Genomic DNA, 21,415 nt, shown 5'->3' with positions numbered 1-21,415 from the left:
CCACTCCAACATCAGCCCCGAGGTCGCTTACAGGGGCCCCTCTTAATCTGTCAGCGTGGCCTCGGTCCGCCCCCGGCCACGCCCCCGTTCTGGAACCCACGAGCGGGTTCCTGGTGTGCCCCTTCTGTGACCTTTACCCCCTAGATCCCCCTCTCGTGTACAGTGAGGGAACAAAGTATTTGATCCATTGCTGATTTTGTACCTTTGCCCACTGACGAAGAAATGATCAGTCTATAATTTTAATGGTAGGTTTATTTGAACAGTGAGAGACAGAATAACAAGAACAAAACCAGAAAAACGCATGTCAAAAATGGTATAAATTGATTTGCATTTTAATGAGGGAAATAAGTATTTTACCCCCTCTCAATCAGAACGATTTCTGGCTCCCAGGTGTCTTTTATACAGATTAGGAGCACACTCTTAAAGGGAGTGCTCCTAATCTTAGCTCCTAATCTGTATAAAAGACACCTGGAAGCCAGAAATCTTTCTGATTGAGAGGGGGTCAAACACTTATTTCTCTTATTAAAATGCAAATAAATTTATAACATTTTTGACATGCGTTTTTCTGGATTTTGTTGTTGTTATTCTGTCTCTCACTGTTCAAATAAACCTACCATTAAAATTATAGACTGATCATTTCTTTGTCAGTGGGCAAACGTACAAAATCAGTAGGGGATCAAATATTTTTTTCCCTCACTGTATATCCTGGCCTGCTGACCTCAGGACTGCCGTACGCCAGAGGTCGCAAACGGGTTTTGATTCCTTACCCATACCCATATCCGGCCACACCAGGGACGCAAACGGCTACCCGTACCCGGCCGGGTACGGGTAGCCGGGTATCGGGTAGGGTACAGGTATCGGGTACCCGGTTGTGACCTCTGCCGTACGCTGCAGATGCCCTTTCCCACCAGCAGCCGGTGCTATGCCATTACACTTTTATATATTTATATATAGCAGAGCCTTTTTCCTAATACCTTGTGTAGATGTGTAGTGACATCGCGGATGTCACTGTGTGATGTCGGCTCTAAAGAGGCACGGCGTGAAGAGTATTGACATCGCAGGCGCCACGTATATGTTGATGCAGTATCGGCCCTAGAGGGTCTCGGGGAGCCCTGACTGACAGTGCTGGATGGTACCGAACTCTGCGTGCAGTGCCGACCCCTATAGGATAGGGTTTGAGAGTGCCGGCCACGGGAATGGGGTTACCAAAGGCCGTGGCACTCTGGTTGACCCCAGAGGACACGTGACCGGTTGAGTCTACACAGGAACCCCCAAGTGGGGGCTGGGAGGCGGTCACGTGTCAGGCGTAAAAACCGCTCGAGGATTCTCGAAGGTGGCCGTGGCCAAGGGCGGAGCCAGCTACGAGAGAGAGTTTATAAACCAGGTCCCCGAGAGGGACCGGCATCAGTTGTTCATCTTCAAGATTCTACGTTTTACGTTCTGCGTCCTGCCGAGTCTCCAACACGTGGTCTGGGACCTAAGCCAGAGTCCGGTCTGTTGAAGCTAGTGGAGTGTAATTAGCGTAGTTAGCCTGGTGCACCACCACCATAGATGTTTTAGTGTCAAGGGGTGGTTACACCGGAAGCCACTGCAGCTTGGCGAGCATCGGACGGACACGGTATCGGATCTTGCAGCAGCGCCCGTCACGAGGCCGTGGTGCCAGGGAGTTCTGTACCCGCTGATCGGACGCATTGCGGTGTCTCTGAATGGTGGTCGCGTTCCCTCGTGTGCTTCTGCTTTGCGGTGTCCCCCAAGGGTCTATTCTGGGCGCTGTTTTCTTCACCGCATGGAGATTCTTCCTCTTGGCAAAGTAATTTCAAGCTTCGGCATAAAACTTCGTTTCTGTGCCAATGATACACAGGGCACCACAGTGGCTTGAGAGATGTTAACTACCTCGCCTGGTTTGCAGGGAGTTGTGGGTTCGATCCCAGACCCTGACGCCTATATATTTTGAGTTTGCATGTCTCTCGCTCTCTAATCATTATCAGGGTGGCTAGAGAGATGTTAACTACTTATCCTGGTATAGAGGAGGTCGTGGAATCTCTCTCCCCGTGGTCGCGTGGATTTCTCTCCGGGTCCTCCGGTTATTTCCCTCCACATTTACAATCAACGTCGCCGCGCGTTTAGAGGATCAGGCTGCAGTAAAACAGCGAGACAAGGCAGGGACGGCAAGATGGACAAAAAGTGAGACCCACAGAGATGGGGCTACTGAGTATCACAGCGAGTTGTATCGGGATAGGGATGAAGAGAATAACGAGCTGCTGGGTGAGCGAGACGAGATATCTCCTTAGTACCACCGGGAGATACATAGAGACACGTAGACACACGTATACATACAGAGATACATAAAGATACATATAAATACACATAGAGATACACATACATACACAGATATACATAGAGATACATGAAGATTCAAAGAGAGGCGTATAGATACACATGGAGAAACATAGAGATACATAGAGATACACATAGATTAATACATAGACACTTAGAAATATATAAATACACACATACTTAGATACATAAAGATACATAGATATACACAGATATATTCACGTAGAGATAGATAGAGATATATAGAGATATTTAGAGAGTAACATATGGAGACATAGAGATATGTAGATTTACACAGATACATAGAGATAGAGACACATAGAGATCCACGGAGATACATAGAGGTATAAAGAGATACACAGAGATACGTAGAGATGAGACAATGATGACGGTGATGATGATAGTGGGCGCAGCTGCTTAACAGCAAATGTCGCTGTGGAGGCTCGTGGCAGAGAGAGCGAAGAGAATGGGAAGGAAGCTGCGTAGCACTGCAGGGAAGATTTCCCCTCAGCACCACCGAGGGGGGTGATGACAATGATGACGTCTCGTACGAAGAAGTGGGAAAGGCAAAATGACAACATCGAGAAGAGAGAACAAAAGTCCAGGAGTGGAATGCATAAGACAGACAGAGAGACAGCGAAACAGAGAGGGAAATAGAGAGAGAGGCAGAGAGACAGAGATAGAGAGACAGAGAGAGACAGAAGGAGAGACGGAGAGAAAGACAGACAGGGAGAATGGTTTCCAAAAGCATTTGGTATGAGACAGGATGCACTAACATCTAATAGAAACAAGCAAATCTTAAGCTACAAGACACAACACTGAACATCTTAAAGAACAACATGCATGTTCAGTAACAGCTCTGTATGACTGCGAGACTTGGACATTAAAACAAAGACTGACACAGATAAGATGTTGACACTCGAAATGTATTGCAGCTGCTGCTGCTGTGACCACTCCAGGACTCCCCGCATTGCGAGCTCAGTCGAGGCTCTCACCGCGCTGTCCGCTCGCTGCCGTGCCGAGTGAGCGGACAGCCGCTATTGGTACCAGAGCAGCGCGCTGAGTCGGGGTCCGCATTGCCCCAATCATCCCTCACGACTCCTGGGTGCTGAGAGATCCAGCGGCTGAGGTACAGGATGTCTGAGCAGGCGCAGTTGGCCGGAGAATAATCATCTTATACTTCGTATAGTTTTATATATAGCAGCGTCTTATTCTTATATTTTATATAGATGTATATATAGCAGCGTTTTATTTTTATATTTTATATAGATTTATATATAGCAGTGCCTTATTCTTATATTTTATATAGATTTATATATAGCAGCGTCTTATTCTTATATTTAATGTAGATTTATGTATAGCAGCGTCTTATTATTATATTTTATATAGATTTACGTATAGCAGTGTCTTATTCTTATATTTTATATAGATTTATATATAGCAGTGCCTTATTTTCAATCTTGTACAGATTTATATATAGCAGTGCCTTATTCTTATATATATTTACATAGCTCTGCCTTATTCTTATATCGTATATAGATTAAAAAAATAGTAGAGCCTTTTTTAATATTTTACTTAAATTTACATATAGCAGAGCCTTATTGTTATATCTTTTTTGATTTATATATGCTAGTGCCTTATTCTTATATCCTATGTAGATTTGTTGCGAAACTTTATTTTCATACCTTCCATAGATGTATATATAGCAGCTCCTTAATTATTATATCTTAAGGACACTGATGATGCAGCAGCTCACTTGATACAGCTATCGTGCTGTGACGGTTCCACCTCAAGACGGAGACTTGTGTTGCCTCCGAAACGTCGTGATTTTTATTTTATTTTGATTTTACGATTATTAATTAAAAATTTTTACCTACGTGACTTTACCGAAAAAACCTAAGAATATCCTTGCAGTCACGAAAGCTTCAAATCTAGAGATGATGAAGGAGTCCACGTCTCTATTCCGAGTTGGTTTTGTTTGACCACCGCTACCGAGCAAGGATCCACATGGCCCTGACGTCTTAGTAGCGCAAGGCCCAAACGCCATGAGAAGCCACATGGCCCGAACATCACAGTAGGCCAAGGCCTAGACGCTATGAGAAACCACGTGGCCCTGATGTCACAAGAGACCAAGGCCCATACGCCATGAGAAGTCACGTGGCTCTGATGTCACAATCACACCAGACACAACATCACTGCTCTCGCCCACAGCGCTATCGCTGGTGATCGCCATCAGTGAACCGCCAGTTCACTGACACCGTGAGCAGTCCGTTCACTAACGCTCTGAACCCATCACCAGATACATTACATTACATTATATTTCGATATTTTGCTAGGTTATTTAATTTTAGTGTGTCTTTCTCCTGATTTTCAAGCTTCCGTTGCCGTGCCGCGTCGTCATCTTACTTGCAGCAGCATCACGTTGCCGTCCACTCATTGATATGCTAATTTTTCTCTGCCCCCTTCCTCTCTCCACCCCCGCCCCCCTCTCTATATTTAAGGCACCGTCATAGAAACGACCTCTCTCTTTGTGCCGATATGTGTCCTCTCTCTGTATGTCCTTGTAATGTCTGTCTGCTTGTATGTCTATCTATAGTTTTCTAGTTAGATTTTTGTTGCTATTTCTTTTATGCGTGATGATGATTGCTTGTGTTGCAATCGAAACGTCGTAATATGCTATTATTTAATTTATTATTTTATCTTTAGACGTGACTTAACCGAAAGAACCAAAGAATAAGAACCATTACCAGGTAACCAACGCTACTGGTGCGTGGACAACGAAGGGGAGTGAGTATGCTACAGTTCACCGTCTCGCTTCGAATGCGCTCTGTGTTTACAATTCAGGAGATTGGCCGTCAATTAAATCAATAGATTGATTTGTGAGCGGTCACGTGATTGACAGTCGTTCCTTAAATGATCATCAGGTGACAGGATGCGAAGCATGACGCGTCACGTGATCAGTGCGACGTCCCGCGTGTGGTGTCGTTATTAGCATCACGACAACGTGATGCTAATAACACACAAGCAGATGGAGACACACACAGAGTCACACAGAGAGACAACGCCTCTGTGTCGAGGCCTTAAATATAGAGGGGGGAGGGTGGGGCAGAGAGAGGGGGGGGGGGATTGGGGTTGAGAACAATGAGAGATTTGTGTGGAATTCATGTGTGTCTCTGTGTGTGTCTCTATCTGCTTGTGTGTCTGTCTATGTGTCCCCGTATCTGTGTTTTGTCTCTCTCTCAAATTTAGCAATCTTTGGAAGAACGTAATCAACCAGGTAAGGTGTTGACTGTTGTGTTAACCTATTCTCTGTGCTGTATTGCATTATATTTCTAAGTTTACTACGTTTGTTTTCTCATTCATTCTTACCTGATGATGGTTGCTTGTGTTGCAATTGAAACGTCGCATTCTATCATTATTATTATTTCATTTATTTTCTTTCTACGTGACTTCACCGAAAGAACCAGCGAGTAAATCCTGCAGTCACGAAAGCAGTGGCGGCTCCTGCAAAATCTCTCAGGGGGGGCAAATGTCTGGATGATTGATAAGGATAAGGTCCACCCATGCAATGGATAAATTAACAGCTTAAGCATGTAAAGGCAACTTCACTTCTTTAATATTAATGAAAAATAAAGTGACTCTTACAATACATCTTGTTTGTTTCTATACTCACTATTAAAACAAACCACTCAAGTTTCTTTTATTAAAGATTCCACTAGGTGGCGACAAATTATATTGTTGGATGAAACGTGCTTACGTATGATGACGTAAGCACGTATGATGACGTAAGCACGTTAGGGCGAGCCTTCCCGGAAGCCATAGAGAATGCATTGCAGCGCCCCCGTTTGAAAAAAAACATCTTTGAATGTAAGTCTATGGGACCACTCGGGGCGATTCTCAGCTGGAGGGAAATCGCCCAAAAAGAGGCGGTACTCCACAGAACGTAGCATGACGCTGATTGGACTATATCCAGAGGCACAGTGACGGCTAGCGTGACTCTGTGGTTGAATGACATTGGTGGTGCATCGCCCAATCGCCCTAATGAAGAAACCGCCCCTGCACGAAAGCTTCAAAACTAGTTTAAAGAGCATTATAGCCTTACCTGATTTAGTTTTCGTCTATGGTTCTATCCGAGTCTCTGGATCTCTTTTGGTCTCTATGGTTCTCTATGACATATGGGTCTCTATTGGTCTCTTGGGCTTTAAATGGATTTGTACGAGTATGGGTTGCTATGGGTCTCTGTTGGTTTCTGTGGGTCTCCGTGGATGTCTATTGTTCTGTATATGGATCTCTTTGTGCCTCTTTGGGTCTCTGAGTTGTGAGTGTCTATCGGTCTCTGTGGGTGTAGTTTAGATAATGTCAACAACAACAACAACGGTGGTTGTGCAATGCTGCAGGTGAACGCGTTGCAGAGGTTTTCTGAGATGATGTCGTGGCACAGAGTTCCTCCTCTAATACCAAAGAAACTGCCGCGCCGGGAGATACAATTATAATGGAGCGGTGCCGACCTGTGGCTGTGCGAGTTCAGCGGTGGTGGTGCAGAAACCTTGGACAGCACCACGGAGCGCATGGACACGGAGCGCAGATGCACGTAGCTTGCTACACACGATGCGTAGTGACGCGTTGTAACGCGTGGTGACACGTGGTGATGCACGTAGCTCACGATACACGACTTGTAGTGATGCGTAGTGAACGCAGGTCACGTGAGTCCGTGTGAGTCCACGTGAACGTCACCACTCCACGATGAGACCTCCTTTACCAGTGGCAAAATATAGTGATAGGCGTACAACTCAAATACAGCGCACTATCAGAGTATTGAGAGCTCGGGGTAAGCATTTACACTATGAGAACTCCTTTACCAGTGGCATCTTGTCCAACACCAATGGAGACTAGGCTCTAAGGAAAGCTGTATCGGGTGTGGACCAATCAACTTCAAGGACAGTGCATATCATTATCATCATCAGAGTTGTTTCTTTTTGTTAGCATTTTGACTGCTTGTGTTGTGGTTATTGCAAACATGATGCCTTGTATCAAGGTGTCAGTTTTTGTACCAGTTGAAAGGGTAAAAACCTGTCACCACTCTAGTTGAAGAGCATCCCGCATGGAGCGTTCGACCGTCTCAGCTCCCTCACCCACGCCTATTTCTTTGGCATCCCATGGGAGTGCGAGGGCAGGATACGAGCGTGGCACTGTGGTGTGGGAGCTATGCACCAGGCTGTGTGTGTGTAGTACGCGTGATGTGTGTAGCTATGTCAGTGTTGTGTTCATGGCACGTGGTGAGTGCGTGTGTATATTGCGTGTCTTTATGTATCTGTGTGTGTGTGTATCTGTGTATGTATCTTTGGCGGCCAATATAGGTGCTTCTACTCGTTAACAATTCTAGCCTCAAAAGTCTGTTAAGGCTGTACGGGGGGTCTTTGTCTTCGTGGCTGTGTGTGTGTCTGTGTGTGTATCTGTGTGTCTGTATATGTGTGTCTGTGTGTGTCTGTATCTGTGTGTCTGTCTGTATCTGTGTGTATATCTGTGTAGTCACGATTATCTGAACCGGTCCTGGGCCTCCTCTAGGTTGACTCTGCCTCAAATAAGTACCTGATGCGGTGTGTAAACATCACCACTGGGGAAACAAATGCTGTCGGGCGTGGTCCTCATGTGCCTTTCTGGCCTTCAAAGGTGCTCGCTAACAGCACTTGCCCCAACAGTCTGTTGCCCGAAATACGGGGATCTGTGTCTTTGTCTAATTTTTGTGTGTTCTCTGTAACATCCTAAGAGTTTACCTGTGTTGTGTTGCATTGAGATTATCTAGAGGAGAGGTTCTTAACATTTCACTGCAGCCTGCACCCCTTTGATTGTCAATGCTAATAAAATGTATACTGTGAATAAACACGGAGGGTTTGATGAAACAAAGTAAGTTGTACTTACATTGCCCCGTGCTTAATTTGTTTTTCGATGATTTACCTTATAAAAAGAATCTGCCCATGTCTCGCACCCCCAGGGTGTGCGTGCTGCACCCCAGACTAAGAAGAGCCACTGGGCTTAAAGTGTGGAGCTGCCTGTGCCGGTTACCAACAGCGTGGCCGTTATTGGTACCAGAGCACTTTGCGCTGTCTGGGTTCACGGTCCACCAACCCTCACCCACGATGCCCGAGTGCTGAGCGACCCAGCCACTCATGTAGAGGATGTCCGTGCACTGACAGTCCCAGGGGTGTGGAGCGGAATGATCTATAACTCTGCACATAAAGCACTCAGCCTGAATAGAACAACAACAACAACCTGCAGCTTCAGCTCCTCGCTTAGAACAACCCCATCTCTTGTCTCCTAGAACTGCATTTTCATCCTGCTACTGGTACTCACTGCCCCTGCCACCCAGCTATGAGCAGACCTACCCCTACCACTCACTACCCCAATCACTACCCATATCACTATCACTATCCCTATCACTACCCCGATGACTACCCCTATCACTATCACTACCCAATCACTACTCCTATCACTAACCCTATCATGACTGCTATCACGACCCCTCTCACTCCCCTTATCACTACCCCTATAACTAGCGCTACCCCGATGACTACCCCTATTACTACCCCAACGCCTACCACTACCCCTATCACTACACCAACTCCAATTACTACCCCTAGCACTAGCCAAACCCCTATCACTATCCTTACCACGATGACTATCACGACCCCTATCACTATTTCTACCGATATTTCTATCACTATCCCAACCCCAATCACTACCCCTATCACTACCCCTACCCATATCACTACTACAATCACTACCTCTATCTCCAACTCTATCACTCCCCTAATGCCTGTTACTACCCCATTCACCACCCCTAACTCAACCACTATCACTATCTCAACACCTATCACTACCCCTATCACGAATCCTATCACTACCCTAAACACTGTCACTAAGCGATTACTACCACAACGACAACCCCAACCCCTATTAGTACCCAACCTCTACGCAACGCAAAAGCGAAACGTCTCACAGCGCGGTTCACTTCTAGCCTGGGAGACCGCCCAATGGCAGTGTCGCTGTGCAGTGCAAGGTGACCCGGAACCTGCCTGCAACCTGTAACCAGGCTGATGACGATGATGCAGCTGATGATGTTACTGCAGAAGATGAAGACGATGCAGCTGATAGTGATGATGATGATGGTAAAGAAGCCCACGTCTCTAGTCCGAGTTGGTTGTGTTTGAGCATCACCACTACAGAGCGAGAAGCCACGTGGTCCTGACGTCACAGTAGACCAAGACCCAGACACCATGAGAAGTCACGTGGCCACAACAATCAACAACACACAAGTCACAACAACAACATCGCAATTCCTGCTGACATCAGATGCTAGAATCTTGTCATCATCACCATTACCATCACTTCTGTCGCCCACAGCGCTATCACTGATGATTGCCGTCAGTGAAGCACCGGTTCATTGACACCATGAACAGTCCGTTCACTAATGCACTAAACCCATCACCGGGTAACCAACGCTTCCACTGCGTAGAGAATGAAGGGGAGTGATTACGCGACACAACGAATGCAATTGGTGATTACGATCAGGGAGATTGGTCGTTGTTGAAATTAATCAATAGATTTATCTCCATGCGGTCTCGTGATTGACAGCCGTCCGTTAACGATCATTAGGCAATGGGATATGATGCTTCACGTGGTCAGTGCCAAGTGGCCCGTGTGGATGTCGTTATCAGGACCACGACAACGATCACGATTCTGTGACAGGTGCAAAAATTTAGAACGCATCCAAATCAGAGGCCACATTGGAACCTAACGGGGGCTGTACGGTGGCCAGGAGATGTTAACTACATCGCCTGGTATGCAGGAGTTTGTGGGTTCGATCTTGGACCCTGGTGATGCCTGCTGCTGTATATTTGGAGTTTGCCGTGTCTCCCTCTCTCTGCCAATGAGCCCTGCGCTGTCAGCCCCAATGCGGTGGAGTGGCTGAAGCAGAACGACCCCCGTAGCCCCCAGGGCTGCACGTGGCTACGAGGAGCCCCTTGCAGTCAGCGGCAGCCTTCGAGTCGGCTGTGAACCAGCGTGGCCCTTACTCATAGTGTAGTGTATAGTGTAGTGTGTAGTGTATAGTGTAGTGTGTAGTGTAGTTTATAAAGTAGTGTATAGTGTAGTGTGTTGTGTAGTGTATAGTGTAGTGTGTAGTGTAGTGTATAGTGTAGTGATTAGTGTAGTGTATAGTGTAGTGTATAGTGTAATATATAGTGGTGTATAATGTCGTGTATTGTGTAGTGTATAGTGTAGTGTGTAGTCTATTGTATAATATTGTGTATTATGTTATTTGAAGTGTAGTGTATAGTGTAGTGTACAATGTAGTGTATAATATAGAGTATTATGTAATCTGAAGTGTAGTGTATAGTGTATTGTATAGTGTAGTGTATAATAGAGAGTATTATGTAATGTGAAGTGTAGTGTATAGTGTAGTGTGTAGTGTAGTGTATAGCAGAGGTGTGGACTCGAGTCATGTGACTTGGACTCGAGTCAGACTCGAGTCATGAATTTGATGACTTCAGACTCGACTCGACAAAATGTACAAAGACTTGCAACTCGACTTGGACTTTAACATCAATGACTCGTGACTTCACTTGGACTTGCGCCTTTTGACTCGAGAAGACTTGCTACTTCCCATGAAAACTGGGGGAAAAAATGTTCACACGGCCGCGCCGCTCTCAGTTTATCTGCATCTGTGAAAAAAATGTGCACCACCTGTATGCATGCAGAGAGCACGCGCGCTGCCTGCACGACATCCAATCACTGTAGTCCCACGTTGTTTTGATTGGACAGCATCTAAGCAGGCACATTGCAAGACAACCAATGAAGCCCAACAAGCAACAACGCGCCAGTTGGCAAAATGATACCAAAGATAGTTTCGTTTGGCTATAAAAATTACGATGTAGTCGACAAAAAACGAGTTGCAATTTGCAAAACATGCGGGTCGAAGATTACAGACGGTGCTGCCACAACGTCTAACTTTGTTCGACACCTGAAGTTGCACAAAGAAAGGAAAGTTTTGAACGAATGCTAAGCACCTTATCGGATGTACCGTAACTTACTAGCTGCTGCATATTTACTGTATCAACGAGACAGTAAACGCACGTCTCCCTTGCTGGTTAATGCTTACAAAAATAGGGATTTTTGAACCCCGATTATATGAGGTACATGAGTGTAGCACACTCAGATGGAAAACCTCTTCAACATCATGTCAACGTCCGTTTTAAAGTATCATCTCTACCTTGCTGCTAGACGGATAAACACAAATGTATATCTCAGTCTCTCCAACACACATGAGACAAAAACAGGCCTTCCAGTTTTACTCTTTCAATCGTTCAGTTTCAGAGTGGCTGGTGTGCTGCCTCATTGAGGTCGTTTATGTAATTTTGGTTAATCACAACTAAGCTGAACTGTCGCTGAAGACATAAACTATCACAATTAAACAATGAATGAGGCAGCAGTAGACCTGCAATTGCTGTGTGATGCAGCAAGGCACCATGGAATCTGGTGTGCAGGAGAGAGTGAACTATAAAGCAGGGGTTCCCAAACTTTACCATGACAAGGCCCCCCATATACCAGTAGATTCCAGCCAAGGCCCCCCTGACATGGGCCGTGCCATACTCTTTTTTCTGTGCACCTCCTTTCACAACTCTATGGAGTTGGTGCATCCCTAAACCCATCCAAGTACAACAGGAAACATAGTAAGACATATACACTGTAAAGAGGAAAATGATGACACAGTCACAGAAGATCCACCATTAGCCTTCCCTTTTCATATCATGCCCAAACAGCAGGCAGCGCATGGACATAGCGTGCTACCGTAGTCTAGGTCTGTGAGGCAGCGCACCACTGGGATATATACAGTATATAATAAAATAATAACGATTATAGTAGTAATGTTCAGAGATGCAATAGATTATTATAGTGCAGTTCTTAACTAATGGGGATATTGTTTAGCTTATTTTTGGTTTAATTTGGTTTATTTTACTTATTTAATTTATTCAATTATTTTGTTTTGCTATACTTTTCATGCCAACTTGCCATGGCCCCCCTAGCACCCCCTCGCGGCACCCAGGGGTCCCCGTCCCCACTTTGAAAACCACTGCTATAAAGCATATGACTTCAGTTTCTTGAGGGAAAGGGCTTTCTTATGACTTTTGAAGCAGTGAAAATATTCTTAATATTGCATACACTGAAACTGAAATGTATCATCGTATACCGTAGTGTACAATAGACAATGAATATTAACACAACAACATTGATATGAGTAAAGAGTAGTTTCAAATACAACATGTGTGGCTATAAGGGATTTTCTGACATCTGTTTCATATTCTTTTCTGTTACAGGTATGAAGAATACCAGATGAACAAAAGCATCGTAGATGAACCACAACAGCCTTCAATCTCACAATTCCTGGACACTCGTGTAGGGCGTTACAGCATGAGCCACCCACAGCAGAAGGCCATCTCCAATGCGATACTGTCTGACTTGATTATTGATTGCAATTTTCCTCTATCTATTGTGGAAAATAAGAGCTTTCGTCACTTTCTGGCTGTGCTGGACAGCAAGTATACCCCAGTCTGTCGCCGAACGCTGACCACAAAAACAGAGAGCCTTGCTGAGGAGAGACGTTCAAAGTTAAAAACTCAATTGAGCAACACTGACCATGTTTCAGTCACTGTGGACATTTGGTCTGATCGAAAGATGAGGGGATTCCTTGGTGTCACTGTGCACTGGATGGAGAGAGATGCAGAGAGGGTACAGCTAAAGACAAATCTCTTGGCCTGCAACCGCTTCAAAGGCTCTCACACAGCGGAGCGCATCTGTGACCAATTTGAGGCAATATGTGATGAATACAACATCAAAGCTAAATTGGACTATATCATTAGTGACAATGCTGCTAACATGCGCAAGGCATTTACGGTCTGCTTCCCCAGCGAACAGGAGGAAGATGATGATGCTGGAGATAATCTTGATGATCCTGAGCTATGGCATGACTTAACCCTAGAAGACCAGCAAACCGTCGATGCTGCTATGGCAAAGAAACAGCGCCTGCAGTGTTTTGCACACACATTGCAGCTGGTGGTGGGAGACGGTTTGAAAGAAACAAAAGCGGCATGTCCTTCTCTCTCCAAGTTATCAAAACTTAGCTCCCTGCTCCACACAAGCACAACGTTTAAAGACATATTCGATGGTGAATTTGGGGAGCACAGAGGCATCCCTGCTGCAGTGAGCACGAGGTGGAATTCTACACTGCGGCAGGTGAAAGCAGTCCTTCATTGTGATCAGCAAAAGCTCTGCGCAGTTCTTGAGAAGGCCGGGCATAAAGAACTGTCATTCACACTACGAGAGTGGAATCTGCTGAAGGAGTTGGTGGACATCTTGAAACCGTTCGGAGAAGCAACTGATTTGACACAGGGGGAGAAAGTCATTACAATCAGTGCAGTTGTTCCATCCGTCTTGTCCCTCAATCACCATCTTGAGAAGCTGAAGCCTCAAGTTCGTTTCCTGAGCGGCCTGGTCAGAGGTCTGCAGGCATCCCTGGAAAAAAGATTTCTTGGGATCTTCATTAATGTGAAAATGGCCCAGTCTCAAGAAGGGATCACTGCCCCCTTTTCAGACACAGTCTACCTGAAAGCAGCTGCCTTGGATCCAGCCTTTTGTCTGCTGTGGATTGAGCCCCATGTGCTGGTCAACCGTGACATCAAGGCAGAGGTGGCACAACGAGTTAAAGGTTAATCTTATTGACTTGCAATGCAACTTAAATGCAACGTAAAATAATTTGATCTTAATCTGATCTAGGATCTAATGTGATATTAATCTGACTTTAACAATAATAACAATTTTCAGTCTTGCACAGTATCATCAACATCAGTAATGGTAATAAGAGCTCTTTTGTTTCTGCTGTTGTGACACGTTTTTTTAGAATTGATCCTGAAAGATGCTGCAGAGACGGAGCAACCTGTGCCTGTGCCGGTGCCTGCTGAAGAAGAACTAGAGGACATGGAAGGAGAAGGGCTGTTTGCTGCATACCATAAGAGGCAGAAAAGGGATGTTGGGACCCCACCAGCAGTACAGCTAAGTCACTACATTGACATGGCAGAAGGACAGAATGCCCTTTTGTTCTGGGCACTGAACAGTAAGACTCTTCCTTCACTCTTTCAAGTAGCCATCCGAGTCTTGGCAGTGCCTGCTTCTAGTGCTCCAGTGGAGCGAGTTTTCAGCCATGGTGGCATCATTCTGCGTCCCCATCGTGCACAAATGACTGACAGACTGTTGGCCAATTTGATCTTTTGCAAATGCAATGCAGTGTAGGGGCCTCCCTCCACCTGTCCACAGCACGCATGCGCACACACACTCACTCTCTGCTCATCACCTGTCCACACAGCTCTCTCTCTCTCATACACACCAGTCTCTATGGAGGCATTCCAATTATATTATCAGGTTGGTCCAGTTTTTCAGAAGTGATCATTTTGAAGAGTGAGGATTTTATTGATGACATGTTTAAAAAAGTTTAGGCTAAAAGAACCCATGTCTATTTGAAAGTTAAACTGTTTTGCAATATGAGGTCAATGCAATACAGGACTGAAGCTGATGTGCATTGTTCTAGTGCAATATGCTGTTGGAATAAGAGCATTTTTTGTGAAAATTAAATTTTATGTTTTTTACTGTGTTTAATTAATGTCATTGTATAAAAAGAGGTTTAAATCAATACAAATCTTACAGACATACATGATATGTATAAATTTTATTTCTGTGGTAAGAGGACTTGAAATGACTCGAAACTAAAATGATAGGACTTTGGACTCGACTTGAGACTTGCAGGCTTTGACTTCTGACTCGACTTGGGACTTGCCTCATCTTTGACTCGACTTGACTCGGGACTCGAGAGCAAAGACTTGAGACTTACTTGTGACTTGCATAACAATGACTTTGTCCCACCTCTGGACTGTATAGTGTAGTTTATTGTATAATATAATCTATTGTGTTATTTGTAGTGTAGTGTATAGTGTAGTGTACAATGTAGTGTATAATAGAGTGTATTATGTAATCTGAAGTATAGTGTATAGTGTAGTGTATAGTGTAGTGTGTAGTCTATTGTATAATATAGTGTATGTTATTTGCAGTGTAGTGTATAGTGTAGTGTACAGTGTAGTGAATGGTATTGTAGTTTGTAGTCGTGTTTAGTAGTTTATAGCGCAGTGCAGGGGTCCCCCAACCCCCGGGCCACGGACGGGCAGCGGTCCGTTATTTTTTTATTACTTCCCTTCTACGTGACTTTACCGAAAGAACCAAGAAGATAAATCCCTGCAGTCACGAAAGTTTACTACGTTTGTTTTCTCATTCATTCTTGCCTGATGATGGTTGCTTGTGTTGCAATCGAAACGGCGAATTTTATTATTATTTAATTTATTTTCTTTCTACGTGACTTCACCGAAAGAACCAACGAGTAATTCCGGCAGTCACGAAAGCTTCAAATCTAGTTTTAAGAGCTATATAGCCTTACCTGATTTAGTTTTCGTCTATGGTTCTATCTGAGTCTCTGGATCTCTTTTGGTCTCTATGGTTCTCTATGACATATGGGTCTCTATTGGTCTCTTGGGCTTTAAATGGATTTGTACGAATATGGGTTGCTATGGGTCTCTGTGGGTCTCCGGGGATGTCTATTGTTCTGTATATGGATCTCTTTGTGCCTCTTTGGGTCTGTATGAGTTGTGAGTGTCTATCGGTCTCTGTGGATGTAGTTTAGATAACGTCAACAACAACAACAACAATGGTGGTGGTACAATGCTGCAGGTGAACGCGTTGCAGAGGTGTTTTTTGAGATGATGTCGTGGCACAGAGCTCCTCCTCTAATACCAAAAAAACTGCCGCGCCGGGAGATACAATTATAATGGGGCAGCGCCGACCTGTGGCTGTGCGAGTTCAGTGGTGGTGGTGGCGATGGTGCAGAAACCCTGGACCGCACCACGAAGAGCATGGGCACGGAGCGCAGATGCACGTAGCTTGCTACACATGATGCGTAGTGACGCGTTGTGACGCGTTGTGACGCGTGGTGACACGTTGTGATGCGTGGTGACACGTGGCGATGCACGTGGCTCACGATTTACGACGTGTAGTGACGCGTAGTGAACGCAGGTCACGTGAGTCCGCGTGAGTCCACGTGAGCGTCACCACTCCAGTTGAAGAGCATCCCGCATGGAGCGTTCGACCGTCTCAGCTCCCTCACCCTCGCCTATTTAGGTGGCAGCCCATGGGAGTGCGAGGGCAGGGGACGACCGTGGCACTGCGGTGTGGGAGCTATGCACCAGGCTGTGTGTGTGTAGTACGCGTGCTGTGTGTAGCTACGTTGGTGTTGTGTGCATGGCATCGTGGTGTGTGCGTGCGTATGTTGCGTGTCTTTATGTATCTGTGTGTGTGTGTATGTATCTGTGTGTGTATCTGTGTATGTATCTTTGGCGGCCTCTATAGGTGCTTCTACTCGTTAACAGTTCTTGCCACAACAGTCTGTTGACGCTGTACGGGGGGTCTTTGTCTTCGTGTCTGTGTTTGTATCTGTGTGTGTGTATCTGTGTGTATATCTGTGTAGTCACGATTATCTGAACCGGTCCTGGGCCTCCTCTAGGTTGACTCTGCCTCAAATAAGTACCTGATGCGGTGTGTAAACATCGCCACTGGTCCTCATGTGCCTCTCTGGCCTTCAAAGGTGCTCGCTAACAGCACTTGCCCCAACAGTCTGTTGAACGAAATAAGGATATCTGTGTCTTTGTCTAATTTTTGTGTGTTCTCTGTAACATCCTAAAAGTTTACCAGTGTTGTGTTGCATTGAGATTATCTAGAGGAGAGGTTCTTAACATTTCACTGCAGCCTGCACCCCTTTGGTTGTCAATCCTAATAAAATGTATACTGTGAATAAACACGGAGGGTTTGATGAAACAAAGTAAGTTGTATTAACATTGCCCCGTGCTTAATTTATTTTTCGATTATTTACCTTCTAAAAATAATCTGCCCATGTCTCGCATCCCCAGGGTGTGCGTGCTGCACCCCAGACTAAGAAGAGCCACTGGACTTAGAGTGTGGAGCTGCCTGTGCCGGTTACCAACAGCGTGGCCGTTATTGGTACCAGAGCACTTTGCGCTGTCTGGGTTCACGGTCCACGATGACCCAACCCAATGCTCCCGCACGATACCCGAGTGCTGAACGACCCAGCCACTCAAGTAGAGGATGTCCGTGCATTGACAGTCCCAGGGGTGTGGAGCCGAATGATCTATAACTCTGCACATAAAGCACTCAGCCTGACTAGAACAACAACAACAACCTGCGCTTCCCCTCCTCCATTAGAACAACGCCCACCTCTTGTCTCCTTGACCTGCATCTTCATCTTCCTACTGGTACTCACTGCCCCTGCAAACCAGCTATCAGCAGGGCTACCCCAACCACTATCACTACCCATACCACTATCACTACCCCAACCACTATCACTACCACTACCCCTATCACTATCACTACCCCTACCACTACCCCTATCACTACCACTACCCCTATCACTATCACTATCCCAACTCCTATCACTAGCACAACCCTTATCACTACCTCTACCCCTATCACTACCCCTATTACTACCCCTACCACTACCGCTACAACTACCCTTATCACTACCACTACCCCTATCACTAACCCGATCACTACCCATACCACTATCACTACCACTATCACTACCACTACCCCTATCGATATCACTACCCCTATCACTATCCCTACCCCTATCACTACCCCTACCACTACCCCTGTCACTATCTCTACCACTACCCCTATCAATATCACTACCCCTATCACTATCACTACACCTACCACTATCCCTACCCCTACCACTACCCCTATCACTACCCCTACCACTACCCCTATCACTACCCCTACCACTACCACTACCCCTATCAATATCACTACCCCTATCACTATCCCTACCCCTATCACTACCCCTACCACTACCCCTATCACTATCACTACCACTACCCCTATCACTATCACTACCCCTATCACTACCCCTATCACTACCCCTACCACTACCCCTATCACTATCACTACCACTACCCCTATCAATATCACTACCCCTATCACTATCACTACCCCTACCACTATCACTACCACTACCCCTATCAATATCACTACCCCTATCACTATCTCAACTCCTATCACTAGCACAACCCTTATCACTACCCCTACCCCTATCACTACCCCTACCACTACCCCTATCACTACCCCTACCACTACCCCTACCACTATCACTACCACTACCCCTATCAATATCACTACCCCTATCACTATCCCTACCCCTATCACTACCCCTACCACTACCCCTATCACTACCCCTACCACTACCCCTATCACTATCACTACCCCTACCACTACCCCTATCACTACCACTACCCCTATCAATATCACTACACCTATCACTATCACTACCCCTACCACTATCACTACCACTACCCCTATCTCAACTCCTATCACTAGCACAACCCTTATCACTACCCCTACCCCTATCACTACCCCTATTACTACCCCTATCACTATCACTACCCCTATCACTACCCGATCTCCTATCACTACCCCGAACGCCATTTCTACCCCTATCACGATAACTACCCAAATCACTACACCATTCCCTATCACTAGACCTACCCCTATGACTACCCTTCCTCTTATCACTACACCTTCCCCTATAACTACTCCTACTCCTATCACGACACCTACCCCTATCCCTACCTCAACCCCCATTACTACACCTGACACTATCAATCACTACACCTAACACTATCACTACCGTATCACTACACCTAACACTATCACTACCCGTATAACTGCACCTATCACTACCCCTATCACTACACCTATCACTATCACTACCACTACTATCACGACACCAACCCCCATCACTACGTAGTGATTCAGTCACAACCGAAGAAATCACCCGACATCATGGACACGGCGTGCTTGACACGTCAGAAGGTAGAGCACGCCTTCTGATTAGTGCTTAACGGTGGCCTGAAAGGTGATTGGTTTGAGGCAGGGACATTGACGGGTTTGGAGGTGGAAATACAAAACGGGAGAGCGCGATTTAAACGGAGGATGATTGCCAGGGTGGGACGGTTGTGGATCCGTTCGACAAAGTGGGAAGGTGATTGGCTGGAGTGGAAAGCGGAAGTTCAAGGAAGCTTCGGGAAAGAGAGCTCGAGGGAGGAAGCGAGAGAAAGAGAGAGATCAGGACACGTGGAGTGAATCATTGAAGACACCGCGTGTGTGTCTCGTGCTGGAAGCAGTAAAGACTCCTGTTAGGGAAGGCTGCTGTGTCAGGTGTCACTGCACTACTATCGCATCGATTTAGAATGCGCAGGCTGAGGATTATTTGGTGGATGAACAGGCAGGGTTTAGGTTCACAGCGGAGAAAGCAAAGAGATAGAATAGGCGGGTTTATTACCGCGTCGCAGTTTTTCAGAAAGCATTCGATATCGGCTGAGGAAGATATGCAGCAGTAGGTATGAGACAGGAAGATCCACTATCAGAGACGGAGAGAGAGAGACAGGGAGACAACGAGAGAGCGACATAGATATCCAGAAGGCATTCGATACGAAAAAGCAAGATATTCAACGTGAGCTACATTAAAATCACAGGGAGTAGGGAAAAGACCGATAGAGCAGATTGTGCACGAGTCTAGGTGGAAGTCAGCAGTAGAGATTGGACAGGAAATAGGAGAATGGTTCCCAACAGCAGTAGGTATGAAAACAACTTGGTCACGTACTTTGTGAACAGAGTGACGGATTCCATTCAGGCCATCGCCACGCAGGAATCTCTGTGTTGAAGGGGAAAGAGAAAATTCACCTGAGATTCGCGGATGACGTAGACGTGATGGTAAGAAAGCTGCGTAGCACTGCAGGAAAGTGTTCATAGCGCTGACTAAGCCAGGAGATGATGCAGGGGCTGAGGATTGATGCGGGGTAAAGAGATAAAAACTGAGACGATGGTGGTCGTGAAGGGAGGACGTTGAGAGAGAAGTAACACTAATAGAGTGGCGAGATTGTGAACGTGAAGGGAATTTGTGCGCTTGGGAAGCCTCCTGGCGTGGGACAACGACTGCACGGGAGACGTGAAGAGCGAGAATCGCTGAAGGCTAAACGAGTCAGTGGCAGGATTCATTAACATCTGGCAGAAGTGAAGTACCGGTGAAGACGCTGGACAACCAGGTTGAGGCACACGTGTCTTTATTACAGCTTGTCGGTACAGGACAGCACTAGAGGGGGTAGCGGCCCCCTCACCCGGATAACTGGGGATACACCCTAGCTAATCCTGACCTATCCCCAAGTCCTCCACTAACGGGCTAGGGGAGGCTAACTGGCCCGACACTGGTGAGTCGGGCTACGGTCTCCGGAGTCCCAGGGTCTAACCCTAGTTCACGGAACCACGCCTCTGGCTCGATCCTCTGCAGCCCTTACAAGGGCGGCGTCGAGGGGAGTCCAGGGCTCTAACTAGAAGATCTTCCTTCTTCCTCCTTCGTTCCCAGACTCAGCCCCGAGCTCTCTCTGTCCTCCCCCTTTATACCCCCCACCAGGATCACAACCCCCCAGGCTGCCTGACGCGGACGTCGTTGCGGGCACCCCCCCCCCCGTGTACTCCCGTAACTCCGCCCACTGTGTTTGTTACCCGTTGGATCGTATGCACCTACAGCCCTCCCGTAACAGCCCTACATCACCCCCCCCATTACAGCTCGCAGCCGTCCCGGCTGCAACAATTCCAAATAAAGGAACATTTACCCCTCGACCCCGTGTGTGCCTCATTTTTTCAACAAAATGCAAATTGAAGAACAACAACAAGAACAACAACCACACCCCCGAAGGGAATGTCCGACGCACCCCCCCCCCCCGCATAAATACGAAATCCGTAAAAGCACGTATATACAACTAGCCAGGAACTCCCCCCAGCACACACAGCACACCCACGACACACAACGCACCCACAACACACACACCGCGCCCACACAACACAACACACACAGTGT

The 21,415-nt window shown here is 46.3% G+C and overlaps 1 long non-coding RNA gene across 1 annotated transcript; it reads left to right on the top strand.

Moving 5' to 3' along the window:
- Positions 1-3,451: 3,451 nt before the first annotated feature.
- Positions 3,452-14,983, top strand: LOC144953359 (uncharacterized). The gene is made up of 3 exons (XR_013640800.1): positions 3,452-3,466; positions 12,711-14,098; positions 14,291-14,983. It is a non-coding gene; the product is annotated as an uncharacterized LOC144953359 (long non-coding RNA).
- The last annotated feature ends 6,432 nt before the right edge of the window (positions 14,984-21,415 follow it).

Source organism: Lampetra fluviatilis, chromosome 75 (assembly GCF_964198595.1).
Source record: "Lampetra fluviatilis chromosome 75, kcLamFluv1.1, whole genome shotgun sequence".
Lineage (NCBI taxonomy): Eukaryota > Metazoa > Chordata > Hyperoartia > Petromyzontiformes > Petromyzontidae > Lampetra > Lampetra fluviatilis.
The sequence above is the reverse complement of the archived record's forward strand: the minus strand, read 5'-3'. Positions and strand labels throughout refer to the sequence as shown.